Source organism: Poecilia reticulata, linkage group LG19 (genome assembly GCF_000633615.1).
Source record: "Poecilia reticulata strain Guanapo linkage group LG19, Guppy_female_1.0+MT, whole genome shotgun sequence".
NCBI lineage: Eukaryota > Metazoa > Chordata > Actinopteri > Cyprinodontiformes > Poeciliidae > Poecilia > Poecilia reticulata.
Genome location: NC_024349.1, coordinates 22,205,514 through 22,224,990, shown reverse-complemented (window position 1 = coordinate 22,224,990; position 19,477 = coordinate 22,205,514). Strand labels below are relative to the sequence as shown.

Here is a 19,477-nt window from a genome sequence, read left to right as displayed (position 1 = left end):
CCTAAATTTCAATCACAATTGTCTTTAAAAAGTGTTGAAAGTTTGTGGAACCCTGCAACCCTGAAAAAGTGTCACAAATGGTGACACTTTTTCACTCTTCTGTCTCTAACAGCTACTTGTATTAGAGGTGTGCCGGTCACCGATCATAATCGGGCCGATTTTCGTGAAGTGCATGATCGGCGATCATTGGCTCTTGTTGCCGATACCGATCACCTGCATCTCATTTCGCAGCCTGCCTGTGCAGCTGGTCTCCTCTTTCCTTCACACTGCGCAAACTCGCAGCAACAAATCCTGAGCGATGTGGAACTATAACGCACTGAGTGAATGGGGAAGTTTGCGTGTTGCGGCGGAAAATTAAAGCACATCAAAATGCATCAACACAACAAAGCTAATACGAGATAAAAACAATGGCATACTTGACGGAGTTTGGCTACATCAAGGCTCACTGCAGTAAAAAAGACATATGGAGGATCAGATAGCAGGTAAAGCAGCGAGTCTTTTGTCAATTAATTGACAAAAGACTCACCCGGATTAGCATGACGGCCAGAAAGCTAAACAAATAACCCGCAAAATGATTTAAGTCATGCGCTACAGGTAGTAATATTTCACAGACGGAGCGCCGCTTCTGCTCCACCTGGTAGTGACTCTCACACCGAACCTCTGTTTAAAGCTGCAGCATCTAACCTAAAAAAATAAATTTTACATGCGTATTAAAACTTTCGCTGTACTAACATGATCTGCATAATTACTCCGCTCAGTCAGAAACAGCCACTCAGAACTAGCAGTAATCAGCTAGCCGCCATGCTATTAGGAAGTTTTCATGCAGTAACTCAGGATTGTTTATTGTAATGGATCCTGTATTTGCCTTTGAATGTTAAGTTTTATATTTTAATTTTTTTGGCAATGTTGAGAGGTTTTATTTTGGCTCTTTGCATTATTTAGCCTCTTCAGAGCCTTCATATGTTATCAGTCTGTTAAAGATAGTATTACCGATAGCAGTACAATTTGCACAATGTCTGTTTTGTTTAGTTTTCTTCTTGGAAAAAGTTATTAAAAACAAGTTTTTGTCTAAATTAAGGTGAATTCATGGTTCCTTTTTCCACATAATGTAACCGGTAGTGTTTATGATAAAAAAAAATAATTATATGATCGGTATCGGTGATCGGCCCTCATGGGTGATCGGTTTCGGTAGGAAAAAACCTGATCGACACATCTCTAACTTATATATATTCCATATAATTAATTGACAAAAGACAAGATGGCAATAACATTGTGAAAAGTTGTGATAGAACAATAATAAAGATGACAAAAGTCCATACATTCCAGTAGATAATGTTTTTTTACTGGTATGAAAGTGTACAGCAAGTTCAAAACGGCAGGCTTCTAAGTAAATTGCTGTATAAATAAGGGCATAACCGGGCTCCACAGTTCTCATTTCTTCCTTCAGATAAATGCCCCCAACCTTTTGGATATATGTGCTTTATGTGGGATAAAACAGCTTTTGAAAGTTGAAATTTGTCAGCTTGGGTGTACTTTTATAACTGGAATAAGTATATGACTCACAGATAAACATCATCTACTTTAAACAGCAAGTGAGGCAATTATTACCAATTTTTGGGTACTTTTTGCCTGAAAACAAAACAAAAAGTGTCTCCACAAAAACACTGGGTGCATTACTGTCTGGGAGATGACCTGGAGATGAGTGATGATGAAGCAGACTGCTTTACATATTAAAGGGGAAAGCATTTGGGCTTGCAGACGGGAGGTCAGAGGAAACCTGAGTATTCAGAGATTTGTTATAAACAACGTATGACTAAAGTTAATGGGCAACAAATGGAATGTGGACTATTAAAACTAGATCAGAGATCGAAACCGTATCATTTTTGTTCCACACAGAATAAGAATTTGCTTTCTTCCTATTCATCAGCTCCATAAATAACACACTTTTCAGTAGAGAGTATTCATACAGTGCTCAGGAAAAGTTGAGGGTTATTCAGGTTTCAGGCGAAATTTCAGGATGAAGACTTTACAGCAGTGGTGCCCAAAGTCGGACCTGGACAGCCGGCATCCTGCATGTTCTCTCCCTGGTTTAACTCACCTGGATCCAGTGATGGCTCATTAGAGGCCTAAGATGAGCACTGAAATGCTGAGGAGGTTGTTTCTACCACCAGGGAGGGAACTAAAACACGCAGGATGCCGGCCCTCGAGGACAAACTTTGGGCACCCCTCCTTTACAGGTAAACCTGATGTGACCTATTTTTTGAATGCACTCACAAATTAGCAATACTTTTGCACAACTTGCCGTTCTGAATACAACTAAACTACTGAAACATTACTGACAAACGACAACAGGTGGGCTTAAATACACAGAGGGTAATCAGGGAACTAGACACAGATGGGAACAATCAACAGGGAAGACGGGACAGAGACTCACTGGGAAACAGGACAAAACACAGAAAATCTCAAAATAACTACACAGAAAAACACGGATCACAACACTGCTACTCTTTCTGAACAGGGGCGGTAAAGGGGGGAAATGTGATGACAATTCTAGGGCCCCTGACCAACAGGGGGCCCTCCACAATTTAATTATTTATTTTTGTTCATAGAAATAAAATAAAAAATCGGGGCCCTATCAATTACAAAATTAATCATATTGTATTTTCAAAAATTGTTTTTAGCAGTAAAAATGTAATGTTCTCACTCCCAGATCAAAAAACACACATCCATATTTGCCCTGAACCCCCTTGGATCTGCATGAAATGGTTCGTTCCTGCTTGGCGCGCTTCACCGTGACGCTGTTCAGCTGCAGAAAGTGAAAGACACAAAGATAGTGGTAGTTACTATGCTGTTAAGAAAAGTTATAAAATCAGGTTTTCAAAAGAAGAGAGGGAGAGAAAGAAAAAGGCAAGAGTGTTGATTTATAACCCAGTTTTTATCCAAGAAAGGTGAGTAGACTGTGTGAGATTATCAACCAATTAGCATAATTAGCTTAGCTACAGACTACTGTTTGCCTCCTTTTAATAATAATCAATTTAACTTATAACGCGCTTTTCATTAACAAAAATCTCAAAGTGCTACACAGTGCATATAAAAACAATCAAAAGAGTAATTTAAAAGCAGAGCAGGCTTGTCTAAAAAGAAACATTTTCACTAGCATTTGATGAATTAAGGTAAAAAAACCCCACATATTCATATATTTAACTTGTCCCTTGTACCTTTTATCACTTAGATAGCATTTTATCACTATGCTATCTGCAGCCATGCTGCAGATAGCATAGCACAGAGCTGTGAATGCTTAGTTTGCTTATCATAGCTACCAATGATGGCAGATAAACGGTTTCTTGTAATGATTAGTTGTTTCTCCACCATTAGCACATTTAGCAGTGAGTGAATGAAGTTGATTGACAGCACTAAGACCCTCCTACTAGTTCTGATTGGTTGTTTTGGTCAGGACTCCAGAACTCCAGTAATAGTAACTCAGGAAGGAGGTGGAGGRGATTGATTATTTTCCACAGATTATCTGTCTCATAAACTGCTACGACATGGTGACAGCTTTAACAAATACGGAGAAAACATATTTTTTATTAAAGTTACAGACTGCAGCTTGAATAAAATGCAACTACATAGAATTTTTGAGAAGTCTGGATTGCTTCATGTATATTTTGCACGTTGCTTTTGACTGTTGCTCATGGGGAGAGACATTTCAGTAATCTAATAGAAAAAAATTAAGCAACCTACTTGCATACTGAATGTGGACTGTTGGATGTTAAATTCATGAGCAGTAAATATTGTGCTAATTATCAGTATTAAACCAAAGAAAGCAAGGCAGATGCAAGCCTTTAAAATAGTGATGCTTTTTATGGGTCAAATAGACTCAAAAAAATTGTAACAGCAAMTGCGCGGGGTGGGGGCGCCCAAACAAGTTTTTTGTCAGGGGGCCCAAGATTCCTGGGTTTCTGAAGCTCCACTTTCAGGAAGTCATTACAACATGGCTCCTCTAATAACCCTTTAAAGAAGCAGCAGAATTTTAATTTGACATTAYTTTTAATGAGACAAAGAAAATACGAGGCTGGCAACTCGTTAATGATGACACACAGCTTGCAAATAAGTGTGAATAAAATGTATCAATGTTGATGCTAAGGCAGCGTTAGGAGTAATTACAACGATGTCATTCGTGCTTTTGATAAAGTCTGTCTCAATAAGCTGTAAATAAACTTGGATAAGATTTGTGAAGCGAGCAAGCAGCAGACATCAGAGTTATGTGTGTCGATCTAAACCAGTGTTTATGCTTGCCCTGACCTGTTAATCACGGAAAATTCTTTCCAACGAGTACCTGGAAAAGCAGAAGACAGTTCCTACTGTGTGTGTTTTCTGTCCAAAGACAGAAGCCCTGAGGCTGTGTGTGGGTGGCGATAAAAGACAGAAAGCTATCTGAACACATCGCCCACGGCTGTTTTTATTTTCTCTCTGTCATTTTCTACGTTATGCAATCAGCTGATTACATTTGAAGCAACCGACTTACTGTGGAAACGTATGCGACGTAGATAATAATGATCCCATTGTTCACAATACATGCTAATTTAGGAGGGTAAAGCTTTCTATACTCTAGGTTTGGGCGTATCAATCTAAATATTGATACTATCGACACTAAAGTGAGTATTGGTATCGGATCGATGCTTTTTGCCATTTTTGTTCCATGTGCCCATCCAACCACAGATGCACAGATCCGATATAAAAATTGGTATCGGCCACCTGATACGGACGAAAAAAATATATAGATTGATATCGGCGACAATGTTCCCGATCCATGTGGGCAGATCTATTCAGTCTAATTCTACGCTTTGTGCTCTGAGCAAAGTCATTCTTTATTATTTATTTTACATTGTATTTAAAATTCCAAGTGGCACTTTCTGAACCACTTAAAAGTAGGTTTGTTTCAGTTTGTCTGCCAGTTTCAGTTTATTCATTTACTTTACATTGGCTGTTTTGCTTCTATTTGTGCTAACTGAACAAATCAAAKTTTTKWACGTGTTTGACCAAGCTTGTGAAGCTCCTGGTGTATTTAAATGAGCGGTACTGGTGGTGAGTTATGTAATAAATTAGTCAGTGTTGATGGGACGTTGGATGGAGTTAAATGTAATACAGAGGAGGAAAAGTCGAGGATTMAAAAGAGGATCATGAACTTCTATCTCACAAGAATAAAGTCAAAGTTCATCTTCCAACAGTTCTCGTATTTCTGGATACAGAATCAAGAAGCTTTCCGCTCTGCTTTGCTCAACGTTTGCTTGTTTGTTGGATCGCGACCAAACCTAAAYAYTCRGCCTGTCAATCTCTAGAGAACTCATTATCTTGTCAGGCAGTGATTTTGGTACATTTGCAACTGTTCACGGTGCAATGTGTCGCCTTCAACCGCTGCACCAAGTTAGCACCCATCTCACCGCCGTCGCACCTCTGTGCACCGCACGTAGATCTCTGCATTTATCTCGATCCGGAGCCTGATTCACACCAAATCAGGCTCCTCTGAGTCGGTGAGTTCTAGGAAGACTTTCAGTTATGCCTTTGCCTTCAGGCCTCAACAGAAAGTTGGATTTCACTTCTGAAGTGCCAAGTCAGAAGCTCCTGCGAATCAGTCAGTGAGACCGGCTGACATTGTGCAAGTCAGGAATTTTTGGCAAAGATGTCTGTATTGTTCGATCTCTTGAAATTCCTCTGCAGCTGTTTTCTCGTGAGGCAGTTTTCTTTGGTTGTGCCTTAGGTTTCTATTAAACAGAAGATAAAGCATTTAATCTTTAAGCTGCGCCCGACCTCACCTCACCTCACCTCACCGTTGCATTTTCCAAAGGCAGGAGGAGGGATTACGAGACAGACATCTATCTATCGACACATATCATTTTGAACCATCTGTAAATAAACAAGGCAATTTTCTTTTCCATCGGGGGTTTCTGTTGCAGTCGTAGACGAAACGTTAAATTACAGAACATGATACCTGCTTGTTGACTCCACTTTGTGGCAGTTATAACAGATAAATGCAGGTCTACCTGAAAATTGCTCAATTGTACTGCAGATGATGCAATTTCCCATGAAAGAGTGCTGATGTATGACACTGTCAGGATAAATTATTAAGAATGTTGTTTTGTTTTTTTTTGCCAGTTTGAATTCCTTCATACGGTATTTCCAAATAAATTTTAAAAAGGTGTCTGTCTATCACACACTCTAAATAATCATCTGTAGTTATGATTTTCTGCTGATGCAGGTTGGGGTTACAGTTATATTTCAGAAATTAAAATATACGTCCTAGAAATATATGTACCTTTTGAAAATAAACTTAAAGCAGGAATTAAAATGCTTTTCTTTAAAATTTCTGTTTTTTAAATAGAGTTTTTTATTGGTCTGATGTAATATGTTAATTTTAAATGTCATGTCATGAAGTGTAAGCAGAAATTCACCTTAATTAACAGAAATAAAGGCTTCCAAACATCTATTAGTGTATCATTTATCTATGTAATGTATTTCACTCAGCGATAAAGTTTCTGAATTAATTGGGCTTTTCAATAATATTCTACTTATGGAATGGGTCTGTACAACCAGGAAGTGCAAATCAACTTTGATTCTTCCATTTGTGTGTCTCTGAGGTCAGACACTGTTGTAGGACCAGGTGATCCTACTCCCAGTTTCCTCCTTTATTCATCCTAAAGGTGATTTATTAGCATCGCTGTGCATGAATGTGTTCATTCTCAGGTTATCCAGACCAAATGAAATGGGGAGTAAATGGGAGGGTTACCGTTTTTCAGGAACGGATATTTCATAAAGGAATGAGTCAAACATTTTCGCTCAACGCTAGCTTGTTTAGCTCCTGTGTGTCTCTTTGTTTGTGTGTGTGAAGGTATCGATATGAAAAAAGAAAAGGAAAAAAAACAGGCATTTTAAACTTCATCTTTCAGTGTCTGCCAGGTGTTCAGTATCATTGTGTGTTTTGGACTGTAGCACAAACGTTTCAGTGATACGATAAAAACTCATGCCAATTCTCATCTGTGGTGGTGCAACACTAACAAGAGGGTTAGAAGTGACTTTATTTTCCAACACAGTCTAAATTATCTGTTTTTAACTTTTTATCCCCCCCAACTGTACAATAAAAAAACGATCATACTTGTGTTATTGCTGCCAATCAGATGGTAATTTTAATTGACTAATTTAAAATGACAAATTTTAATATTGCAAACAGGGTAAAGGGTAAATTTAGGTATGATGCTAATTAGATACACTAGTCCATGAAGGAATATCTGTCAGTCATTGTACCATTTGATGACAAATATATTAACACGTTATAATATATGTGTTAAGAACGTGACAATCGATATTGTCACGTTCTTTAAAAAAAAAAGTGACCTAAATTGTTTTCTTCTAAAAGTGATTTTGGCAACAAAAAAATTTAAAAAAATAAAAAAATTAAAATTACCATTTTTTCCAAGATATGCTTTAGGCAAGAAATATTTATTTATTTTTTATTTTTTTTGAAGGGGCAAAAAATGACTTGGGGTATTATTTTGGGAAGGTGACGATATGCTAATTGGTAAACATCCCGTCATTGTTTTCTCTAGAATGTACACACTTTAAACACCATCCTCTGATTTTTGCAGCTGTGGATGCAAAAATCCACCGGAGTGAAACTCTTGACTCCCCCCGGCTCCCAGAAAAAGAAAACCGAGTGCAAACATTCATATCGAGGACATCCTCCTCCTCCCTCTGATCTCTTTAAAGGCTGTTTTTGTTGGCTCTGCCCTCAACTGAAACATCTCCCCCATCAGGTTAGGTGAGTTTCTGCTGCCGCTCTTCTAATTAAAACGCATAACTGAAAAATAAAATAAAAAAAAATACATAACTACTCTTTGATCCCACCAGCACGCCGGAGGGTCTCATATTCTTTATCCTGAAAGTGGTTTAGGGTGCTCCTTTATATGCGGTCGGGTTTGACCTTTGACCTGAATATTAAGCAGCATTCTCCACATCCCAACCTTCTCTTTCTCTCTCACTCTCTTCTTATCTCTCACTATCTCTCTCTCTCTCTCCCTCCCCGTTGCCGTTTAGTTCCACTCATTGGAATCACATGTTGGAGTCATTCACTCGTTCCAGTGCGGTGAGTATACACTTCATACTTTCTCTGTTTTATTTGCTTTTCTTACTCTAATTCATTTTCGGTGTCGCTGTCGCTAATTTGTACAGTTTATACACACGCTCTGTTATGATAACTCGTATAATCACTAGCTGTCAATTATTGCACAACAAGAATCCAGCAGGTGTGATCTGGTGTTTTAATGCTACACAACACAAATGATCCGTTCCAGCAGGTTTCAGAGCTGACATCATATTAATTATGCAGTTTAAGTTTGTCTGGGTTTTCATTTCATCTCATTATTGGCGTCAGCTGTTTTTAACTTCTCCTCAAACATCCACAGTTTTAGCCAAAAGCATAGTAATTGCATTCTTCCTATTTAGACATCTGTGTTTACTTAGTGTATGTTTTAAGAGAAAGCTTCTCCATGCATTGATCTGTTATGACAGCTGTCTTTTTTGTAAGGATAGATGCAACAAAGTTGGATTTTTATGACGGAAGAGTTTAAATTCCCACACGCAGTCTGTCATATACCTAATTGGTGTTAATGATAGCCGGAGGTATTCGTTATGAGTGTCTTTGGGGAGTTTATGTGTTTTTCTGAGCGATAAACCTAAGTGAAGTGCTTGGCTAGGTCATATAAACATCACTCCTGCAGGAGATGTTAACATCTCTGCAGGAGATGTTAACATCTGCAGGAGATGTTAACATCTCCTGCAGAGATGTTTTAACAAGCATCATAACAGGAAAACGTTTAAGAGCAAAGGGATTAAATGTGATGTATGGAGGTCACAGCAGCTGGTAAAAATCAAAGATGAACATTAACACAAAGCAGTGCAGTGTGTGTGAAAATGTAACCAACAAAACGGAAGAAAATTGCTAACCAAAAAATTTTTTTAATAATTTTTTGTTTTTGTGTGTGTGAAGTAGCAGTCTGAAGCCCATTTTCTGTTTTGGATCTTTAATGATATACAGATAAAAACAAATTTGTTTACTGTTGAGCAAGTAAAGTCAAATATATATAATTTAGCAGTTTTAATTGAATGACTTTTGTGTCACAACGGTAGCTTGAATTTGCCAGTTTGGGCAAAAGGTTTGGACACCACTGATGTAGAGGAAAGAAACCATATCGATTCATGTGATGTTGGCATGAAACGAGGTGGTGGCAGCATCATGCTGTGGGAATTTGTTTCTTCCGCTGGGAGGGGTGGAGTCGATTGAAAGATTTTTGGGTTCGATCCAGAGCCAAGCTGGATGAAAACCTCCCAGAGACTGCAAATGACTTGGGTTAAAATGGTCCAGATCAAAATCCAGTTGGAAATCATCAGAAAGCATAAATATTGTTGTTTATAGACACTCTCCAGCCAGTCTTGCTTAGATTGAAGTATTTCACTGAAAGGAGAGAGGAAACATTTCAGACTCTAGAACTGATCACTTCAGACTTGCAGCTGTAACCGAACCAAAAGTTAACTGTGTAATAAATGGCAATACTTTGAAAAAGTTTTCTTTCTTTTTTTTAATCTAGTTTCTTCCAACAATAATGCACTCCTTTGTGATTTTCTATTAGGAAAAGAAAAAAAAATGACACTAAAATATATTCTGGTCTGTGTTCGGGACGTGATGCAATGTACAAAAGGTCCAGAGTGAACAAAAATATCCAAAGTATTCAAATCAAGTTATGGTGAAGATTGACTTTCATTTCCTTGAAAAAGCGAGACACTTCAAAAACTGGAAGAATTACTCCAAGAGGAAGTTAAGAGGATGCAAAAACTAAGAGTCATTATTCTGTTTTCTTTTGTTGCTGCTGTTGCTCTTTGCCAAACTATGAATCTGGCATTGAGAGGGAACATTTTTTAAATGTTTGGTCAGATGCCAACCAGCTGCCAGGACTTGTCGGTCTTTCTGACAGCTAATCTGCACCAGGACAGGACTTCGAACTTTTAGTTTAATTTTTACCCCCGAAGTAATGATATGCCAGCACATTAAAACTTGACCTAATGAAGGCTAAGGTTCAGAGAGAGTGATTTCTGAAATAGTTGATAAGTTTATCTTTAGATGTGCTGTATGTGTAGATTTGTTGCAAACACTTTTTGAGTGGCTGAAACTTATGGTCACATTTAAGTACACAAAATCCAACCAAGTATTTTTGTCTAGTTTCTAGTGCAAATATCTTTTTACGCTTAAAATAAGACAAAACTAACTTCCAACTAACATTTGAGCTTGTTTTAAGTCAGTAATTCTGTAATATTGATTTAAGAAGTACTAGTTCCACTGGCAGATCATTTCACTTATAACAGAAAAAAAAGTCTTTAGAGAAAAAAATCTGCCAGTGGAACTACTTTTTCATCATTAAGGAATTATTGACTTAAAACAAGTCCTGCTGAAAAAGTTACTAGTTTTGTCTTATTTGAGCTAGAAGCTAGACAAAAATACCCAGTAAGATTTTGTGTTTTTGCAGTCCATATAGTAAGTTAAACATTCTATTTGTTTTTAATACTGATGTTTTCCCAGGGATAAATCTTTGATAATTACTTATTAGGGCAAAAATACAAACAGTTGCCGGAAACATAGCAAGAGGAAACGCAAGTGAAAGAAAATGCATCATTTGATTGTCATATCTGGTTCATAGTTCATATTAAATTTCTTCTTCTTCGGAAAATCCAACTGAAGGAAATTAAAAGTGTTCAGAGGGGCCAAATTGGTAAAAATTGTTCCTTGCTAACATGTCTTTCGAATTTGGACATAATGTTGTCCCATCTCTTGATCAATGTGTTAAAATTGTGTGGAAAGATGAGCACAGAGAAAACTTTACAGATCCCTAAAAGATTTTTCCTTAAATCACTTGTTAGCAATCGGTACAGCCTGACTCTTTTGAAGCACTAGCTAAATGATGTAGCTGTTAGCTACTCTTATTTGACTGGTTAAAATATTACATTTGCCTTCTGCTTTCTTAAATTTCACACTTTAAACCAACAAACCAAGCAGTATTAACAAGATGATCTGTGGTTTCTGCTATCCATCCATCCATTTTCTTTACACCCTTGTCCCTCAGTGGGGTCGGGAGGGTTGCTGGTGCCCGTCTCCAGCTAACGTTCCGGGCGAGAGGCGGGGTCACCCTGGACAGGTCGCCAGTCTGTCGCAGGGCAACACAGAGACACACAGGACACACCTAGAGGCAATTTGGAGAGGCTAATTAACCTGACAGTCTGCTAGTCAAATGAAAAACGTTTGAACTTTTTAAAAAATATAACTTGTAGCTAGTTAGCTTAGCTTCCAATCAACTGTTTTTAAGCTCACATTAAAGAGAGTCATTATGAAGAACGTTCATCGTCTTTCAATATTAAGAGTCCTAAAAGTCAGAGTATAAGTCTAAATTGGTACACACCACACTGTAAAATTATTTAAATTCAACTGGAAAACACAACAGATTTCTCCTTGGCATTAGCCTACCAAGCAACAGTAAGACCTGGAGAGTAGTTGCCGTGTTTCCATTGACCATAACATTGAACAAATTGGAATTACACAAATCAATCTGCTTAATGGAAACACGGCAAACTCTGAAAGAAATTAAAAACTCTCATTTTTGCACTACGATGAAGTGGTCTTTCGGCTGTATCAAAATGTTTTTTAACGATTTATTACATAAGCAAACTTATTTGTGATTTTAATTACATTTCTTATTTAATGGAAACACCACAATTGTGTTTTGTTTTTTCAACATTTTTACGTCAATATGTCCTGTTTTCTCCAGTCGTTGAAGGCAAAGGCATTCAAAGATGTCCTCCCTTTGGATAAGTTTGAGTCTGTTGTATCTCCTACCACACAGCGTTTCATCAGATGCAGGTAATGTGTTTTATTTTATTTCTGATACTTGGAGAGTTTAACAAGAATAGCTAATCAAAATGGAATAATAATAATAGAATTAATTGATTCTCTCATTTTGCTATTTGTCTATGTTTAGCGGTGTCACTGACTTGCCCTGAGACAAAACCAGTACAATCTGGTGCAACGGTTACAGTAAACTGTTCAATAAAATGGAAAATGGAAAGCTGTAACGTTACAAAATCCTTGATTCACACAAATGGCACCACCACTGAATGTGGAATTACCTCAGGAATTTACTGGTGTGCCTGGGATAACTCCAATGTGACCCTAAAGATCGTTGGCGTAAAAGAGGACAATATCACAGTTGAGATTCACTCTAACTGTGGTTTGGCTTCTGACCGTATCCAGGTGCATGTCGACGGTGAGTTACTTTAGGCATCTAAAAGTGTTTTCTGTTCAGACATGAGAGCAAATTGTATTAAAAAAATATGTATTCACTTTTCTTTTCAGATACTCTGCTTGCAACACCAAAGTCACCACTTGAGATCAACCAAGAAAAAGAGGCTCAGCCCTATCTGATTCCCAGCATACTGGGTGTTCTTGCAATCATTATTGTTGTGACCATTGTGTTTATTATTAAATATTGTAAAACTCGGAAAAGGAAATCACAGCAGAATGACACAACACAAGGATGCTCAGAAATCCTTTTGGAATCTCCATAAGAAATGAAAGAAAGTTTTCGTCCTTTCTTTCTTACAGAACTCTTTTGGACGGACATTGGTCAGATGGTGGCACGTCCACTGATCTGAAACCGGGACTATTAACTCTTTGTGAGTCAATTAATAAAGCTGCTGCTGGTGGCAGCTTTGTGTACATGTATTGTGTACATATCTGTGTGTACAGGCTCTTTATCCATAGAGTGATTGAGTGCGGTCTTGCCGCTATGACCAAATTTAACACGGTTAAGTGTTAATGTTTCGTATATGCATACTGCATTTGTTGTAAATGAAAGGTATTCCTCATCGGACTGTTTTTATTATGAATTTATCTACTACTTCTTTTCAACAAGGGCCATTTACCGTCTTGAGACACACATTCATTTATTCAGTTTTCTTAAGGTGATTCACACTAATGATCCACATTAAAATCTAAATCTATTCACGTTTGATATGTCATCTATGCCATGTGAAAGCAGCTATCAATTTATAGTGTACATTGAAATCCCATTACATTAACCTTGTCTGGAGGATGTGGAGATCAATTGGGAAGGGAGTACCACCTGGCAATTTCCTTGATACCCAAGAAATATGAAGTTTGCAATAATGACCAAACATCAGTTTGCATCCAGTTTCTATGGTAACCAGTGTTGGGTAGGTTAGATTAAATAATTAACTGGATCCCAGAAGAAATGACCAAAATTCAAGTGTGTCAGTGGTATAACTAATTCAATTACTTTAACCATGATATTTAATTAATTATATTTAGTTTATTTTTGGGGTTTGTTATAGGTGAGGGGGGCACTTCTACAGTAACTTCTACAGTTCTGCAATGATATGTAGAGATGGGAGCTTTGATTAGACTAAAAACTTCAGGATGTATTTATCAACGAGACATTCACACATCTTGGAAATACTTATTTATCTTGAAGAAGCCAGTTTGGGATAACTCACATTAATGATGGCTGGGAAAATGCAAATCATTACACCTTCTTTTTTACAACGCATCTATTCAGTGTAAAACCGTATTCAAGCAATTCTGCTTCCATAGTGTTTTTGTGCATGACATCATGACCTGTATGTACATTTTGAAAACCTTATTTTAAACGAGGTCTGATCAATGAACAAGAGCTAATTTGAGTTGGAGCTGTGAACTTAGACCAAAATGTTGAACACTGGTGAACTGTGGACATGAATCAGTTCATTTTAACCTGAGGGTACTTCATTCAGAACCAGATCTTTATAAGAATGAACTTGGAATAAACTCAGCACAGCAATGACATGGATATCATTTATTTCAGATGTCTGAATATGACATCATTCCACGTCTAAGTCAAAAAAGCACTGAGATTTGCTAACTGTGTTACTGAAGGCTTACTAATATGCAATACACACTAATATCAATGTATTTCTGTTTTTTTATTAAATTAAACACTAATGTCGTTATTTTGTGTAAACATCACTAAAGTTATTGTGTGTCTATGGTAAATTTGTAAAAACTAATTAGAAATATAAATAAACAGTTTTGATAACTTTTGCTATCTAGCAGCCATATTGTTGGTTTTTTTTTTTATTTGAGCAGTTTCCAAAGTAAGAAATCGAACTTGGTTGACATTTTTTACAAGTGTAATAGAAATCCCCCTCTGAATTCTCCCTAATTGATTTTTACTCGTTTTCCAGTTTTCAACCAGTTTGAGGTGATTCCCAGGAAGAGCTTGATTCCCTCCAATCTGTGTCAGACTGATTATCTGAGAGGAATTTAAGATAACTGATGGCTAATCTGATCATCTCACTACTCCCAACTTCATTATGTTTCATTTTTTTCTCAGAGGTTTATATTTTGAGGTTTATATATTCATTGATTAACTGATTAAACAAAACCACATCAGCTGATACAAATACCTCCCTCATAAAAGTAGTGCATCTCTTTTAATTTGGTTGCTAAGGCAACAGAAATGTGCTAAGCTAAATTGTACTCAAGTGGTTTTGAAATTCAAGTACTCTCTTTATTTTTCATATTTCTCCATCTTCAAGTAAGTCAATCATTCAAAGGCAATCGGCACATCTGTTGCAAAGCTGAAAATTAGTTTTGCAAACAAAACGTCACCCAGCAGCAGTGTGATTTATGAAGGCACAAGTCAGGGCAGGTATCATGTGGCATCCAGATGAGGTGTGACATCCTCACACGTCGTTATGCAACAAAAGCACATTTTTACGAGCTTTCTCGCATCTAAACTTAGCATCGTCACTCCTTTGGATTTACAAAGGCTGTTGGTCCCATTGAGGACATTTAAACGTCAGAGAAAAATGCAAAACTAGTCACTTTACATAAATGCTAGAGTTAACCGCAACAACATTCATGTGCTTGATTTAAATTTGTAGGCATTAAATTATTTTCTAAAACGCTGTGTTGGTTTTATGCCAGATGTAACAAGAGTCGGACATCTTTCAGGAAGCTTTACCAATCAGTTGCGTTTACCTCTGACCCAATGGGTGTAATCTCCTGTTGTTGGCTCATGACCCCTGACCTCAACTTAACATTTAGAAGGTGTCGTTGGTTGGTTTTTCACCTCATATGTACATAAAGCAGAAGCAGACCCCGCCTGGAGGGACTTTATAATTATCTCTAGTAGACGTTACAGCGGAAACAAGTGCATACCAAAKGTTTCCACTGTAGGAAACAGCTTGGTCATTCAGGTGTACGTGGATGCAGTAAAAAGGAAAGCAAAAGCAAAAAGAAAGAAAAAAACCCCCTAAGCAGGTTAGAACAAGGAAAAGAAACAGGCRAAAAAACAGTAATTATCATGATCTGGMGATGAACAAATGAATACAAGCAGGTAGCAATTTGTAAATGAGGCCAGGCGTGACAAAGCTGCATGAAGTCATCAAGAAAGACAAGTTTCACCAAAGCCTTTGCATTCTGAAGCAAGATGTAGAGCAGATAGAATAAACTGGATTGACACATAATTTAATTGTGACACAACTCAGACAGCACCAGTTAAACGTACATAAAGATKAAACAAACCAGAACATAAAACTGCAGATGTTGGCACGATAACAGGCCGCTAAGGCATAACAAGCTAATTTCTCAATATATAGTGTGATTTGATGCTAAAAGAAAGACGCATACATAATTCATTACCTACAGGAAGGAAGTGCCATTCCCTTTACAGATCAAGAAGACACACGTAGCCTGTTCTACTGGAGCTCTCTTCGGGTCAAAGGTCATCTTCACTTTATAGGCCCAAAAGTGCTGAGGATGGGGAATTGTCTGGAAATAAACATTCTATGCAATATTCTGTTTTTATAGACAGTTTACTTTTTAACAGCACAGTAAAACATAATTAGTGTAATTTATTTTGACTCTATGGTGTGTTGATATTTTCTGGTCTCATGGATGTGGTTTACAACACAATTTGACCCAATGCAGTCCTTCTCGGCTGTGTAATGTGACGCTTCCATAAGTACGGCTCTGATTGGTTTATCAGTCCCTGATGATGACTCCTCTTCATGAACCACTGAGAGCTGTGATTGGTTCAGGGAGAGGAGACTGAGCAAACCCATCAATGGACTTGGTCCAACTGATCACCCTGTTGGATTCAGTGGTCAGTTTTGTTTGSATCTTAAAGGTGCGGTAGGTATAGTGTGATTTCCAGGCACASAGTGTYCTTTTATAGCACAATCAAATGTCTATGTTACCTTTAGTTGGTACAAATATGCTGTATAAATCAGACATGATTTAAAAGACATTTGACTTGGTAATTTAACGTCCTGAAACTGGAAATTGGGCCTCAGTTATTTGTGACATTACAAGCGGAAGGGTTTCGAGAGAGGCTTTTCAGACGCCAAAAAAACATTTAAATTATTCCCAAAAACTAGCTGGGTGTTTTTTTTAAGTCCTTGGGCTGTTTTTGAAGCACTAGAAACTCAAATGGAAGTACGAAAACATGCAAAATTTTAATTTTGTATAATAGGTCCCCTTTAAATAGTTTTAACCCGTTTAATCCCACCGGCAACAATTGTTGCCAGACATTTTGTTCCAACTACTGGAAGCTCTAAAAGAATTGTTTTGACTTTTGGCAGCTAATTGAAGTTTTAAAAATAAAACAATAGAGTGTCTACTCTAAGCAATATCAAGGTCATGCATCTAGTGTGAAAAGTCACATGACCTGTTTACTTCCTGCCTGTGACGCTGGAGGTAAACATCAGTCACAAACCTGTACAAGAGGAAGTCATTAAATATTTAAATAAACAAATATGAATAAAATATTTTGTACATATGTTCTTTCAAGTGTCTTCTRATACTGATATGTAAAGAAACTTGTATCCCTTCATTCATCTTTGGATCATAAGAAGAGTAAATGTAAGCGTGGCAACAATTGTTGCCGTTGGAGAATAGACAGCACTATGCCATGTGTCAATGGTTTGCCTGTTTATTCTCTAAGCCTTGCTGTTCCCACACAGCTTAAACTATTAGATGTTATAGATCAGTGTTTCTCAGCCCTGGTCCTCACCTCCCCTCTGCTCTGCATGCTTTAGATTTGTCTCTATTCCAGAACAGCTGATTCAAATGATTGCATGACCATCAAGTACTGCAGACGCCTGTAAATCATCCAGAGATACAATTCGGGTGTGTGGCAGAARGGAAAAACCTAAAACAGGGTGGCGGTGAGGACCAGGGTTGAGAAACACTGTTTTAKATCTTCTAGACATGAAGGAACCTCAAAATGATGTCTAATACGTCGCTGTCATTCCAACAGTTGAACTCTTCCCAACCCCCCACCACACCAGGRAACAAGAGACACAGGTGGGAGCAATTAGGGGCAGCAATAAGTGTGTTAACTAAATGAACACACAGAAAACCAAAACCTCACAGTACCATCTAGTGGCATTAAATGTTAACACAGAAGAAAATAGCATGCAATGTATTAACAGCAAAAGTATCATCTGGTTTATTGTCTTTGTTTCCAAAAGAACAGCAATGTTCAAAAATAACACATAGTGCAAGAACAACAACATATAGAACAACTTGAGGAAATTGCATAAAAATAAAATTGTGCAAAAACAGACCAAACTAAAACAACAAAATATCAAGGAAATACTTGATTTAAAACRAACAATTACAATTACTGTTTGAGCAGTTGCCCCTATGTTGACCTAACCCTGTTGTCAATTGGTTRCTAATTTTGATTTGCAAAGTCTTCTCAAAGATTTTGAGAATTTGTGAGAAAATAATGTGCAGAAAAAGCAATGAACTGCATCTATAATTCTTGAATAAGTCAGCGAGCTCCACTTGACTTTTGCCCTGCAGACTAGTGATAGTCTTTATCACTATTCTGCAGGRATACATGRTGATAGTGAAAACTTCAACCMTCATGCCTTTTGGAGTAGGAAAAGTTCTCCTTAAAAGGCAGCGATCCTCTGATTTTCTTTCAACTTACCAGTTAGATAAGTACTATATATTAAATATATAGTAGGTGAGTGTTTCTCTCACATGATGCATTAGTTGAGCCTAAGAATGTGGACTGGTGTTCTGACTCCAAACGATTTTGTCAGTGYTCCTAGAGAAGTTTCACATAACTTATAAGTTTATGTAAAAATAATGTTTGTAAATTRKCATGCTCACAGCAAACAATATAGYTCCAACTATTGCATAGCTAGTCGATATATCAAGGTAGTTAGCCTGATGAAAAAAAYATTTTGCTAGCAAGCCWKACATTGAGAAGTTTTAATTAGCAAAATCGCCCCTTTGAAGACAAAAAATKTAAAAATAYTTATGAGGTCAACCACGAGAATCAACTCATTTAAATTTAAAACTCYGTTTCACACAAATACAAAGAGGCTAGCATAAATTTTTGGCTGGTTAAATGGACAGCACATGATCGATATCAAGCTAGTTTCCCATTAGCAGCTACACAAATCTTTTTGATAAACATTGCATTACCAAGAGACATGCAAATATACCTTTATTTTGAGCATGTATATTTGGTAATGACGTATTGCATTTACACTAATGCAATATGAAAGTCTTTACTATTATGTTTTGCTTCATCATCATCAGTCTACAATAAGTCAGTCCTGTAAAGTTTTTAGCAACCATGACTGGGCAACCTATATAACCCTACGTACACCATGTTCCTCAGGAGAGGGTCCGCTTTCTCCAGTTCTTGTCAGACGTGATAGAGGCTTGGGAACCTGAAATCCTATTCTGTCTCCCATCTGGGCTGGGGGCCCACTGCCCACCACCCTCCCAACTCACCTTAAGATCCACCATATTATGTAGTTTTGGGAGCTGACGGTCTAACAGGACAGCCATTCATTCCCCTGCCCGCTGTCTCATATTTGAAATTTGTTCTTTGTTTAATTATTTCTAGCATATGTCTGTAGTGCTTTTAGTATTTTTGACTTCTAAAGAATTTTGTTGTGCAACAGGCAGTAATACTGTTTCTGTCAGCCGATTCACACGGCAAATTACTAAGAGTCAACTCTAACTTTTTGTTATAGTGTGTGTGCGTTTGTTTGTAAATACCTTGTGGGGACCATTTTCCTGACACATACTACGTTATGGGGACCCACTGCCCCTTGTGGGGACGGGGAGACCCTGTTTTTGGGTCAGGGGTCAGATTTAGGACTAAGGTGTGAATTGAGTTCTGGTTAGGGTTAGGGTTAGGTATGTAATGGGTAGGGTTAGAATAAGGGTAAGGTTTAGGCTGTAGAAATGAATGGAAGTCAATGGAAAGTCTCCACAAAGATAGCCACGCAAAAATATTTATGTGTGTGTGTGTGTGTGTGTGTGTGTGTGTGTGTGTGTGTGTGTGTGTGT

General features: G+C 37.6%; 1 long non-coding RNA gene across 3 annotated transcripts; it reads left to right on the top strand.

Moving 5' to 3' along the window:
- The first annotated feature begins 2,085 nt into the window (after positions 1 to 2,085).
- On the top strand, positions 2,086 to 14,199 carry LOC103481954 (uncharacterized). 3 transcript variants are annotated; one of them, XR_536369.2, is made up of 6 exons: positions 2,086 to 2,237; positions 7,641 to 7,813; positions 8,089 to 8,137; positions 11,865 to 11,956; positions 12,075 to 12,359; positions 12,449 to 14,199. It is a non-coding gene; the product is annotated as an uncharacterized LOC103481954 (long non-coding RNA). The 3 variants fall into 3 exon arrangements; XR_536368.2 differs by lacking the exon at positions 2,086 to 2,237 and adding an exon at positions 2,909 to 2,948; XR_536367.2 differs by lacking the exon at positions 2,086 to 2,237 and having other exon boundaries at positions 7,566 to 7,813.
- Positions 14,200 to 19,477: the final 5,278 nt, after the last annotated feature.